The following is a 12,329-nucleotide window of genomic DNA, read 5'->3' on the forward strand; positions in this document are numbered from 1 at the left end:
AGGTCGGGATGCCGGGCACCAGCCCTCGCTTCTGCCCTGGCTCCGGCAGTTCCTGCCGTGCTGTTCATTAGCTCGGCCGGTTTTATTTGGGCTGCGTGTTTGGCTCCCACTGATAGCATGGAAAATGTGGGGTTTTCCGAGCGCGGCACTTGGCCATCGGCGTGCCTGGCTGGCAGCAGCAGGAGAGGCTATGGCTGTTCCAGACCGGCGTGTCACTGCTGGATGCTGTGCTCTAGAGGAAGGACATATTCCCGTATTCCCTTATTCCCGTATTCCCTTGTTCCCAGCGATCCCTCTAACTTGTGTGTTTGCACACCGAGCTGACGAGCGTCTCGTTCGCTGTTGCTAATTGCAGTGCAGAAGGTCTTAGCAGCGCCTTAAAATAATGCAGAGTGAAACAAGTCTGTTTTTGTAGCGCTGAGATCATCTGGTAATGGACTGCGGGTTTGGGGTTTTATTCTCAGCATCTCGAATTTATAGCCTTGCTGTCTGGATGGGCTCGTGCAGTGCTGTGATCTGATCCAATTTGCTTTAAAATGGGACTTTAATAAAATGCTTGAACCGAAAATTTAAGCCTTTAACTGTAGCAGATACGTTATTTATGTTAAGGTAACATTACCTGTTACATTTTCCAGGCTTTTTCTTCTGTCTGGTTTTGGTTGGTTGTGTGTGGGGGTGGCTTTTTTTTTCCCTTCTTTTTTTTTTTTTTTTCTTTTTAAAAAAACAAGGTGGTTGTAGCAGCCAGACTGAGGCAGCCTCTGTAGCTACGTCATGGAGATGCATCCATGGACACTGCTCCCTGCCTTGCAGAAACATCTATTTATTTAATATTCTGTAGTGCACAGTTCTCTGTCTGGTACATCCAATAACTGCATTTGTTCATGAGGTTTCTTTCTGGGAGATTTTTCAGTGTTTACTGAAGCCAGTGTGAGTATTTTGAACGTGGTTTTACATATGTGGTTTACATACTTGATAAATGCACCCCAAATTAACACAATCTGTGGATGGGGGCAGAGCTTTGGAAGCCCAGCATGGGGAGTTCCCCCAGAGCACTCCAGGTAGGAGCCTCACAAATCCACACAAGGTTACTCATGCCTGCTTGTTTTTGCCTTTTTTTTCTCCTCCTCATAGTATGTGACATGGATACGTAGTAGCTCTAGGAAAAAAAAAAAAAAAAAAAAAAAAAAAAAAGCACAAAAACCCCACAACAGTTTGTTGTTGCACTGCTTCTTTCCCAGAAATCAGTCATTTTGTAGCAGAAGATTTTAAAATATATTCTGAAAAATGATGTATCTGACTCTTGTGAGTCCCTTCCAACTCCAGATATGTGAATTCTGATAATTCATGCAGAAGAGTTTGTTCCATACCTTGGGATTTCCATGTGGGCGTGCACTGGTCTGCTAGAGGATTTGGCTCTGTGGGATAGAGTGGAATGTGGATTAGAAGTTGGGCAAGGAAAGGAAAGGTTGGGAGGGGCAGCAGGTGAGTGCAGAGGCTGCTGGGCACCCCCAGCTCGCTGGGCTGTGCTGCAGGGGGAGCTTGGCAGAGCTCTGTCATGTGATGCTCAGCACAGCCTGTCAATAACAGCAACAGCAGCACCAAGCATCCCTCAGAGCCTCCAGAAACCCTCCCAGCTGCTGGGCTCTGGTCCTCAGAGTGCTCAGGTGCTTGGCCTTTGTTCCTGTGGTGTGCTGAGCTGTGCTGGGTTTGCTTGCCCTAAATTGAGAAGTGTATATTGCTTGTGGATTGCAGTTTCAACAGCAATCAAAGGATTTTGGTCTGGTTCACACTGAAATCTTACTGGTTCCTCTCTTCAGCGAGGGCCAGAGGAAGCACAGACCTTTTTCTGCCAGCAAAAGATATTCCCTCTTGCCCCTGGCGAAAAGGGATGTTTTGTTTCCAATATATTTTATTTCTGTGAAGGGTTGACTCCTACTTCAACTCTAAGATTTAGTAACCCAACATTGTTCTTGCTGCTCATGGAATCACTTGGAATATTCTACCTAGAACCAAGTCCTAGGTGTTGCTTGCATTTTGTAATCTTGATCTCAGTGAGATCTTTCCTCAGTTTCTTGCCCTAAGAGTTTTGTCCTATTGCAAGTTTTGAAATCCTCCATTTCAAATGCATTACTTTTATTGCATGGGAAAAAATAGAAGAATTGGCTTATCTATACTAATTTGTGTATTTTTTACCATTTTCCTGACTTCTTAAAGGAAGAGTAAATGCAGTTGTGTCAAAGCACCCTCCTTTCTCAGTCCAGGGTGTGTTAGAGCTGTAAAGGATAATTCCTTTCCTACAGTTCCAGCCACATTTAATGGTTGTGTTTCTGCTGAAGGTAGGGCTGCAAAACAAGCTGAATCAAAGATTTTCCACCAGCCTTGGTGGCAAGTGAAGGGACAAATTGAGAATAGGCTGAAGGTTGTAGTCAACAAACCCATGGCAAGTGGTCTTGGCTGGTTCTGGTTCTCATGGAAGACTTTCTCCTGGTCGCTTTGTACCATAAATTACTCACTGGCCCACAGGTGCAAGCAAATAGCCAGAAACCTTTCCCCCCAATTATCTCAGAAATTTCCTGTCATTCCAGGCCAGCACCATGAGGAGGAGGTGGCCTGGAGTACAAACCCTTGCAGTGGAACAGTGCTGTTTATTTATATGAATTTACATAAAGGTCTTGGAAAAGCTGGTTTTACTTCCAGGCCTGTTCTTTATGCATTTGGATGTGATGTTCTTTCCACCTGCAGCTGCATATTGAGCAGACATTTCCTATATCTTTTTACATCTTTTTATCTATTATACAGATATTGGAGATATTTCCAAAGTCTCCAACCCCTCTGGTGAGTTCCCACATCTGGTGGATGGGTTTGAGATGCACTGGGAGTGTCTGATACACAGATGCTCCACAGATCTGCTGGGGAGGGCAGAGCTTCAAGAACCACTTGTGTGGTTTAATGGTGATTGGATGTGACAGATTTCCGGGGTTGTTTTACAGCTGTGGGGATCTTTGTTGATATTTTACAAAAGGAAGAAACTAAGGAGTGAACTAATTCCTTCAAGGTCATCCGAGTGACTGCTGGCAGAGCTAAGTTAAACCTAGACAGCTTGCTTCAACTTCTCTTTTAATTCTACATAAATTGCCCAAAATTTCCAGCTAGATAGGTTTATTTTAAAATGTGTTTAATTTCCTTGGGAAATAACCATTTTGTTCTGTACACAAAAAGTCCTGAGTATTCAGTGCTGAACAAGCAGTTGGTGAGAGCCCATCCATCAGTGGCATGGGGCCAAGGTGCTGTGTATAGATTATTATCTTTATTAAAAACTTATGTATAAGGTTCAGAAAGCTGCTTCAACATTGAAAACGAATCATCACTTAGTGTGTCTTGTCCTTTAAAGCTTGAATATAAGCCTTGCTGGCAGCAGCAGTGAAATTATAAAAAGAACGAGGCTGGGAAATTTTGTTCTTGTATTTTTTTAAGCACAAATCTGGTTGTACGTATCAGTACTTTTTTTTTCCCACAGACATTTCCCTTCATGTTTACTGCCTGAATAGTTACTCAGCTTGTGACAGGCTCCAAAGATAACCCCAAAAGGCTGGGACAAGTGCTAAATGAAGAGCAAACTTTCTGGTTTAAAATTATCCAGTCACTTATGGGCCAACACCGCTCATCAGAAATATTTTCAATATGAACACTGTTGTTGTAGTGCAGAAAAGCACTGCTTGATGACAAAATTTTGTGGAAGTAAGCAGCATGAGCTTCTCAGGGTTTAATTTTTGGTTTGGGGCTTTATTTCATTCACTAGAAAGTGGAAATGAGTTTCAATTAAAACTGTGTGTGCTGTTGTTTTTTGTAGCAAACATGCATGGACAAACTACAATGACAATTTCACTTGTTCATTAGGGATGGCTCAATTGTGCATAACTAATGAGCAGTTCCTAACTCCAACTGGCCTAGAATTCTCATGTATTTAATTGTAACATGTTGATTTAGTAGCTTCAGCTTTCATTTCATTCAGTGTGAGCCTTCAGTGAGGGAGTTTTCCAAATTTAGAAGGCGTCGCTTGGTTTTAATAATGCATAAACGAGGGCAACTGCTCTGCCAGAGCACTCTGCAGTCCTTGGGGATGGCTCTGGAGGAGGACAATGTCCCTGCAGCCTCCTGGCGTGGCACAGCTCACTGCTGCCAGTGGAAATTCAGAGCCAGGTGGGAAATGGGGAGGGAACCCCAGTTTGGGACAAAGGCGGAGCTGGTGGAGGGGATGGAAGGGGATGGAAGGGATTTCCTGGCACTGGGACTGAGGGTGGGATGTGTTTGGAGACAAATCCAGCAGTGCTCTAGAGAAGGGAGGAAGTTTTTAAAGCCTTTAAGCAAATCCCCAAATGTGGGGTATAAGGAAAAGATCATCTTATCAATGTGTATATTTTATATGGGAAGAAAAAGCGTATGCTAAATCACATTTATTAATTTAAAATGGCCTTTGCAACAACAAACCCTTGGTATTAAATGAAAATAACCTGGCCTTTGGTATAACACTGTCATATTTCAAGGAGGCAACAGGTTCCTTAAAACCTCTGAAACTGAGCAAGGATGACAAAGGTTTTACTTCGGTTTCTCTCTAATTTTCACTTCGTATGAAAACTTTGCATTTTAAAATTATCTTTGTGAGAGCTTTCAGTCTCACTCACTCGAGCTGTGGCCTTTGGAGTGGGCTCCCAGCCCTTCAAAAAGGAGCTGGCAGGCAGCTTTTGCATGAGGCCAGGGTATGCTTCTTCCAGGCAGGTAATTGGAAATTAGATCAGCCCTGTTCCCAGCAGCTCCCAGCTCTGCATTAAGGGCTCTCTGCCTCTGCAATCCAAAAATCCCCACAATTAAAGCAGGGATGCAGGCACAGACAGCACATCTCTGCAGGCTGGGAGGGTTTCTGCAGCTTCCTCCTGAGCTCTGCCTCCTCAGCCACTGCTGAGGTGTTTCAGGGGGTACAGTACAGCCCCTGGGGCCTTGACACTGCTGCTTTGTGCATTTTTAAAATATTAATTCCACACTGGGCAAGGGCTGGAGGGGCAGGGCGTGCAGCTGGGCTCACTGATGTTTGGAAGGTGTTAAATCTGAATTTGTGGGTACAGCAGCCTCAGCCAAGTTGTGTTCTGTGTGTTTCATTTCAAAGTATGGTAGGTGTTCAATCTGAATCTCTGTTCAGCAGCCTCACCCAGGTTGTGTTCTGTGTCTGCCCTCCCAACAGCCAGCTAGTGCTGCACCAGACAACGTCTGTTGCTGATATTTTAAGATGATCTAAGAAGTAAAATTGCTGATTTTTTTTCTGTTTCTCTACAGTTCTGTCCTGTGTAATATTGTGCTATGTTGGTATAAATAGGCAAGAGCAGTATGTGAGAGAGATCACCTTTTTGACAAGATAGAAAATGAGAACCAGATCTCTCAGTGGATAACACTTTCTCCTCCATGCTCTGTGTGTTGCTCTATCTAAACAAGCTCTTGAAGGCTCTAATGTTATTTTAGGCAGCTGAGTGTAATTGAGATGCTGGCCACAAATTTGGACAGATTCTGGAGTCACTCTCATCCCATCCCATCCCAGTCCATCTCAGTCCATCCCAGTCCATCCCAGTCCCCTGTGCTCAGGATCCAAGTGGCTTTTTTCTTTTTCCCCTACCTTTAAGAGGCAATAGAAATGCCTCTGAAGCCTAATGAAAGCTATAGCAATACATTTAGTTGAAGGGGTAATATTAGAGAAAGAAGTTTGCCAACGTTTTCTTCTAAAGTTTGCCTTCAGAGAAAGGAAATGGAAAAATTGGCAAGGAAATAATGTATTTCAGGGAGGTACATTTCAAATGTACCTTCAGGGAGGCTGAAGTGAGAAATGAAAGGAATAACAAATTTCTTGGTAGACTATGGAACCACGTGAAATAAGAAATTCTACTTGCAATCTATTCAGAATTTGATAATGGCTTGCCAATAGCAAATTGTAACCTGTTGAAATAGGAAAGGCATGGAACAAAAGGGTATTAAAAACTATAATATTAGATGTTTTATTCTTCATCCTGCAAAAGCGTGTGTAGAGGATTTCCTGTTTTATAATGGATGGGGTTTGCCATTGTGTAAAAACTGCAGGACACTGGAGGAGCCATTTTTGCTGGAAGCATGTTTCCCCAGAAGATTGGTGCTAAATATTCTCACAGGATTTTCTAAAAGTAGTGACTTTGTTTAATGCAGTTTTAGTACCCAGTTCTTTATTGCACCATGTGAGTGACCCACAGAAGTACCATGTCCAATGTCACATAATTATATCCCATCAATAATGCTTTAAACTACAGAAATCTGCTTTAATACCGCTGAAATAATCGGTGTTTGGGGCATTTATACATTTATAAATAAGGTACACTGCAATCTGCATTTAAAGATGTGATAGGACTTGAGTGAAAATCTGTGTTTGAGTATAAACTTGTGTTTGGGGAAGGGAATAACAAATGCAGGCAGCCAGGTTTGGGTACAGAACCTCCACAGAAGGAATTTGGACCTGCTTGGCTGAACACAGCAGCAAAGGGTAATTACAGGCAGGTGGAAAAATTGTCAAGAATGGAAAAGAGTAAATTGTCAGAGAAAGCAATGCTGTCGATGACAAGAAGCGAAGCCGTAAATGATGAAGTAAAATGTTACCTGCAGTAATGACATTGCTTCCAGAGAGGAGTCAGCTGACCTTGTGCAGTGACAAAATGTGCAGTGAGGTGATAAAACCTCACAGACACCACGGGTGGGAGGGCAGCCTCTGCCCCGGGTCTGGAATGAAAACTCCTTGCTTGGTTGCACTGCTGCTTCTGCTAATTAAACAGCTTTATCTGTGCCCAGCCAGGCTCAGAGAGAGCTCAGTGCCCCAGGCTGGCAAGGACAGCTGCAGGCTGCTTCAGCTTTGGGCAGAAAGTGCAAACATTTTGTTCTTTTTCCACCCTCACTGTCCCCACAGGTTGTCCCTCCCTGGCTGACACACGAATACGAATGAACAGATTCCTAACAAACAGCTGGAGGTGATGCCTTTTGGGGCTACCTAAAACAGGGGCCAGACAGGATTAAGGCAATAAAAGCAGTTCTGTTTATTGAAGGCCTTCAGGTACATTTAGGGCAGACAAAGCCCCCCAGGGGCTACACCCAAAATGGACCCTGGGTCAGGGGTTTTCACACTTTGATCAGTTTGGTCCCTTTGCACATTGGGGTCAATCTCCCAATTACAGCTGCAGGTAATGAAGTCATTTAGCCCAAGTTTGCTCCCCCCAATTCACTTTTGTTTCCATCTCTGGGCCCTGAGGCAGTGAGGTGTCCTTGATTCCCAGGCTGCAGAGGAATTGTTGTGTGTGCCCAGAATGGGAGAGCAGCAGCTGACACTGGGTGTGGAGTTTGGAGTTCTGCACTGAAGAACTGCAGGAGTGCAAATACATGTGTCCTGGTTTAAGGGACAGTATTGCTAGAAAAAGAAAAAAAGGCAAGAGTCTTGAGCACTTAACAGCTAAAGGGGAGCCGCCCTGGCTAGCTTAACATAACAATGGGAAAAATTTCTAAAACTCCCCCAACCCCCAACAACATGAAAAATAAAAAAGCTAAAGTGATAGAAGTATTTAATTCAGAGGACACTGAATGTAAAATCCTGGTTGTCCTGCAGAGCCCAGATGTTTCAGGCAGTGCAGGGCTCCGGAAGCACCAAGCTCAGCTGCAGCTGTGCCAGGGAATTGTGAAAAGCAAGCTTCGCTTTCCTGGAAGATTTAAAAAGGTTTAATAAAAGACAGTAAGGGACAAACAATTAAGCAAAAGTTTCTTATGGCCGGGTGCTGGACATTCAGCCAAGAGCACACCCTAACTGAGAACCCTTTGTTAAATGCACCAACCTGTTGCATATTCATGGCCATTCATGCACTATTCAGAATCACCCCCCACCTGTAAATCAACTTTTTTGTTGCTCCATCCTGTCGCCTACTCCCTGATCAATGCATATAGCATTCATTTTAATATTTGTGAAAAGCCAATAATATAATATGTACTTAAAAGAGAATGCTGAGGGATCCTACTGGGATCCTGGTGCTCATCCCCTGCTGCCAGGGCACAGCTGCTCACTCCTGCAATTCAGATGGGGGTGGGAATCATTTAATCCATGGGACACTCCAGGTCTATGTTCAGCTCTGTGCCTGACCTCACACTTGCTCTGTTTGACCTCATTTCTTCTTTATTCCTTCTGATTTCTTACTAATAAACCAGATTATAATTCCACTGAAACAGCCCAGATTTAATGGATTAAACTCCAATAGATCAGTCACAGTCTCTTAAGTCTCACATTTGTTCAGGATGGTTCCAGGGAGGAAGATCAGCATTATTTCACTTCCTCTTGGTTTGTTTCAGTGGCTTGTTTTGCACTGAAGCTCATTTCCAGTGACAGTATGCACACACTTCAGCACTGAGAAAGTCTTAAAAGATGTTAAAGGTTTCTAAATCAATATTAGAAAAGTCATCATATCAAATTTGTGATTCTGAAAGTGTAGTAGAAAGGTTTAATCATAAAACACGATTAATGCATCCAATTCCAGTGAGTGGCAATATGATTTCATAGTGTGCTGGGAGTGCAGAATTTGTTCTACTCAAGTTGTTGTTTCAGCCATCTACTGTTTAAGGTAAATAAAAATCCTAGGGATACTTTTAATGAGGCAAAATTATTTATGAAGCCTTTGTCTTTGAGCAGAAAACCAAAAGTAATTTTCCTGAGCCTTGTGTGGCTGTTTCATACAATATATATCAATAAATGACCAGAGTGTTGGTGAAAGACCCTTTAAAATGGCTTGTGTGCATGTAGTCATGTATATCTGTATGTAGAAGGGGTTTTTTGGGAAGAATTTGTAGGAATTTTCACTGGTGGGTGTTGTCCAGATAGAAAGTAGTTCATGGCTGTAGTTCTCCTGCACTGGAATGAAAAGAGGCTCTTCCATGGTGCCAGTGAAAAGTCACTCAGCTCTTTTGAAGACAATTCTCATGAGCATCTATTGTGTGGCTTACAATGTAGAAGTTCTGGGATTTAGAGGTTCAGTATTTGTGTCAGGCTGTTCTCTGCCTAAATTCTTTTAGTTGGACCCATGTCCTAGGGTTTTTTTGTGCTGATTAATTTTCTTGCTAAGGAAGAAATGGCTGATGTGAGGCAGCAGCAATTCAATGTACAGGAGGGTAAGATTACCTTCCTTGGCAATAGGAGTGCCTGGGAGGAGTCAAGAGAGACACTAATATAAAATATAATTAATGTGCATGAAGGTTTACATTATTTCTATTCAAATCACTTCCACTGGGCTGCTGAGGGTCTTATAGCAGTGCTTTTCTGTTTAGTCTTGCAGTTGTTTTATCCTTTCATTTGCTAGAAGGCCTCTCCAAAAATCAGGCAGCTAATGAAGCTTTGGGGTGATTGCTTGGTGGGCTTCTTTTTTGTGTTCTTTTTTTTTTTCTCTGAATATTGTGACCCATTATAAGTATCCCTTTCAGCTCCCAGAGCCTTGGCTGTGCACTGATGGCAAATCAGCTCCTAAGTGGCCTTTAGAGTGAAATACAACTGCACAGTAAAAGGAGATGGCAGAGTGTGATTGGTATTGCCCAAATCCCTGGGTGATTATGTCCCTGTATTTCAGGAACAGCTCTCTGGAAGGATTTCAATGTAGAATAAACACACCAGGTGCTGTTATCCTGAAATCCAGGCTTGTGTGACTTTATGTGGCAGCAATAGAATTAAATCTCGATTTTCTGATTTGCTGGGCTTGTCCCTGGGCTGATGGAGACTTTCCATGAATGTTTGAGTCACTTCTTAGCTGGGTGGTCTAGAACAGAGAATTTGTGATGCTTTCTGTAGAACAGAATTCCAGAAGTGGTTTCAGCCTTTTGAAAAACTCCTGGCAAGCTGCTCTGTCTGTCTGTCTGTCTGTCCGTCTGTCAAGAGGGAATGAAGACTTTGTGCATGCAGCTCTTTAACAAACACTAATGTCAAGTTTAAAGCACATTACTTCATTTCAAGGCTTGTTTCAGTTTGGGAATTTTCAGGTGAGTGTTTGAAAGGAAGCAAACCTAATTGGTATCAAGAAAACATTTATTTTTGAGGGATGAACGATAGTTCTAAAAGTCGCTTTTGTATTTATTTAAGTTGTCTGTGTTTTAGAATAGGTTTTTTTGTTGTTGTTGTTTTTGTTTGGAGTTGTTTTTTTTTTTTTAATAGATAACTGAAATTCTTTAGATCTAGACACTGGGCTCCTCAAGATGAGAACAGAGTATTTTCACTTCGAGGACTTCATCAAATACATTTCATGTTGGAAAACAGGATTATGTGTAATACATAAACCAGAGTTAATGATGTTAATCAGCAAAAGCAGCTTGTTGTAAAATATCAAAGTCCCCATCTCTGCTGCACCAGGGCTGCAGTGGTGTGCTGCTGATCTCATTAACACACACAGCTAATTTCATTTGGGGCAAGAGGCAGCTTAATCTGCACATGTGTAAAAGTGTGTGCACATCTCTATCTGCAGTAATCCAGGAGCATTTTCCTGAAAGAGCTGTGCAAGGCATAAAATTATTCTGTATAATGAGGACAAATTCCTCAGTTTTGTCTGAAACATTGCCTGAAAACTCAGGGTAAAAACCCATGACTGTAGGAGCAGCACAAGTTCTGTATGTCTGAAAAAGGAAAATAAATTTATTAGAAACAGCTCTGATCAGATAGTTAAAATTATAAATATTCAATCATCTTTAATACCCTCTCAAAATATATTGCTGTTTAAATTCCAGTGCACAGGACCTGCCTGTGTAGATTCTCTTATTGCATTCAGATGGAATAAGTTTTTTTTCTGTCCAAACTCAAATTAAACTGATGTACAGTTACTGCCTTTTACAATTCTCCTTGTCAGCTGTCCCCAGTAATACTGCTGCACGTTCTGAGGGCAGTGTGCAGTCACTTAACCATGTTAAAACAAACTAGAGCAGACTTCAAGAACCATTTAAAAGCTGAAACTTTTACTTAAAAAGAATATTTCAGAACTTGCTTTTGCTTGAATTAACCATTACTGAAACCTTTTGGAAAGGATGAAGAAGAAAAATCCAAGTATATGAAGTTTTCATGTTGTCTTTTTTTAAATTGAAAACTTTTAATCTGGCCCTTTGTGTTGAAACCAAAATAGAACATTTAGGGTGAAATTACTGTGGAGGCTTGGAAGTGGCAGTGAAAGGAATTAAATAGTGATTAGGCATGTTCTGTTCACAATTCCTGTGTTTATTTACTCTTGTATTGTTTCCACATGAGCAGTGAAGTATCTGTATGTGACAGCAGTGATTTTGTGGGGAAAAATGTGCGATGGTTAGTCATGACATTTTTACTCGCTGCTCCTTTTTACAAGAGCTGTTTCAAGCTGCTGGTTGATTTTTCTGAGGAATTGATTCCTGACTTTAATCTGTCACCCTTCATTTCAAATAGGCAAAAGTTCTGACATTAAATTAATATGAGAAGAATGGTGATACTCTGCTGATAAATTTCTAGCTTAAGCTGTAACATGGTGTAAATACCTGCACAAAAAGAGAAATTCTGAGGCATTTCCAAGCAAATAAAAGAATTCAGTGGAGTGCAGGAGAGCTGCATTCCATGATCACTGTGACATTTTCCAGCTCCCATTCCCATTAACAACCACCCTTCAAAACCATCCTCAGAGGGTGGGAGAGCCACAGTCCACCAGGAATTGTCACCTGGGAAATTCTCCTTCTGTTTTTCTGGAGTCCTCTTAAAGAAAAATTTGGAAGATAATGGAAAATTTAGATTTTACATCAAGAATTCATCACAGAATGAAAAGTGACATAATTCTTACTGTGCAGCTCAGGAGGTTGCCAAAAAATAAAATACTTACCATTATTCAATCACATTTTCTCAAAGGTACCTGCTTGATTTCTGCATAAAGTATCCTTGTAGCTAATGCAGGCATTGTTTAAAAATCCCCTCTCCAGTATTTTGGTGGGATAAATACGTGTTTAGTTTATGCCTTTTTCACTTGGAGAAATTTTCCAATTTTCCAATTTGTCATTTGTGACAGCTCTTTGGAGGAAAAAAAAATAAATCAGATGATTGTCTTGTGGCACAGCCATTGAGAGATCACCTTGCTGGAATTTCTTTGTGTTGGAATAAAGGAGATTATATTTTCCTATTTCTTTGTGTTTGAATAATGGGATTACATTCTCCTATTTCTGTAGCCTTCCAAGAGCCTTTTATGAATAGCATGATTATATGCAAATGATGGTTCCACCAAAAAGGCAGAAGGCACTGGGAATTGGGT

The 12,329-nt window shown here is 41.7% G+C and overlaps 1 protein-coding gene across 1 annotated transcript in view; it reads left to right on the forward strand.

Annotated features, from left to right (window-relative positions):
- The window catches only part of SYN2 (synapsin II), a 153,331-nt gene that overhangs the window by 911 nt on the left and 140,091 nt on the right, over positions 1-12,329 (forward strand). The gene's annotated exons all lie outside the window — the stretch shown is intronic.

This window comes from Catharus ustulatus, chromosome 13, assembly GCF_009819885.2.
Source record: "Catharus ustulatus isolate bCatUst1 chromosome 13, bCatUst1.pri.v2, whole genome shotgun sequence".
NCBI classification, from domain to species: Eukaryota; Metazoa; Chordata; class Aves; order Passeriformes; family Turdidae; genus Catharus; species Catharus ustulatus.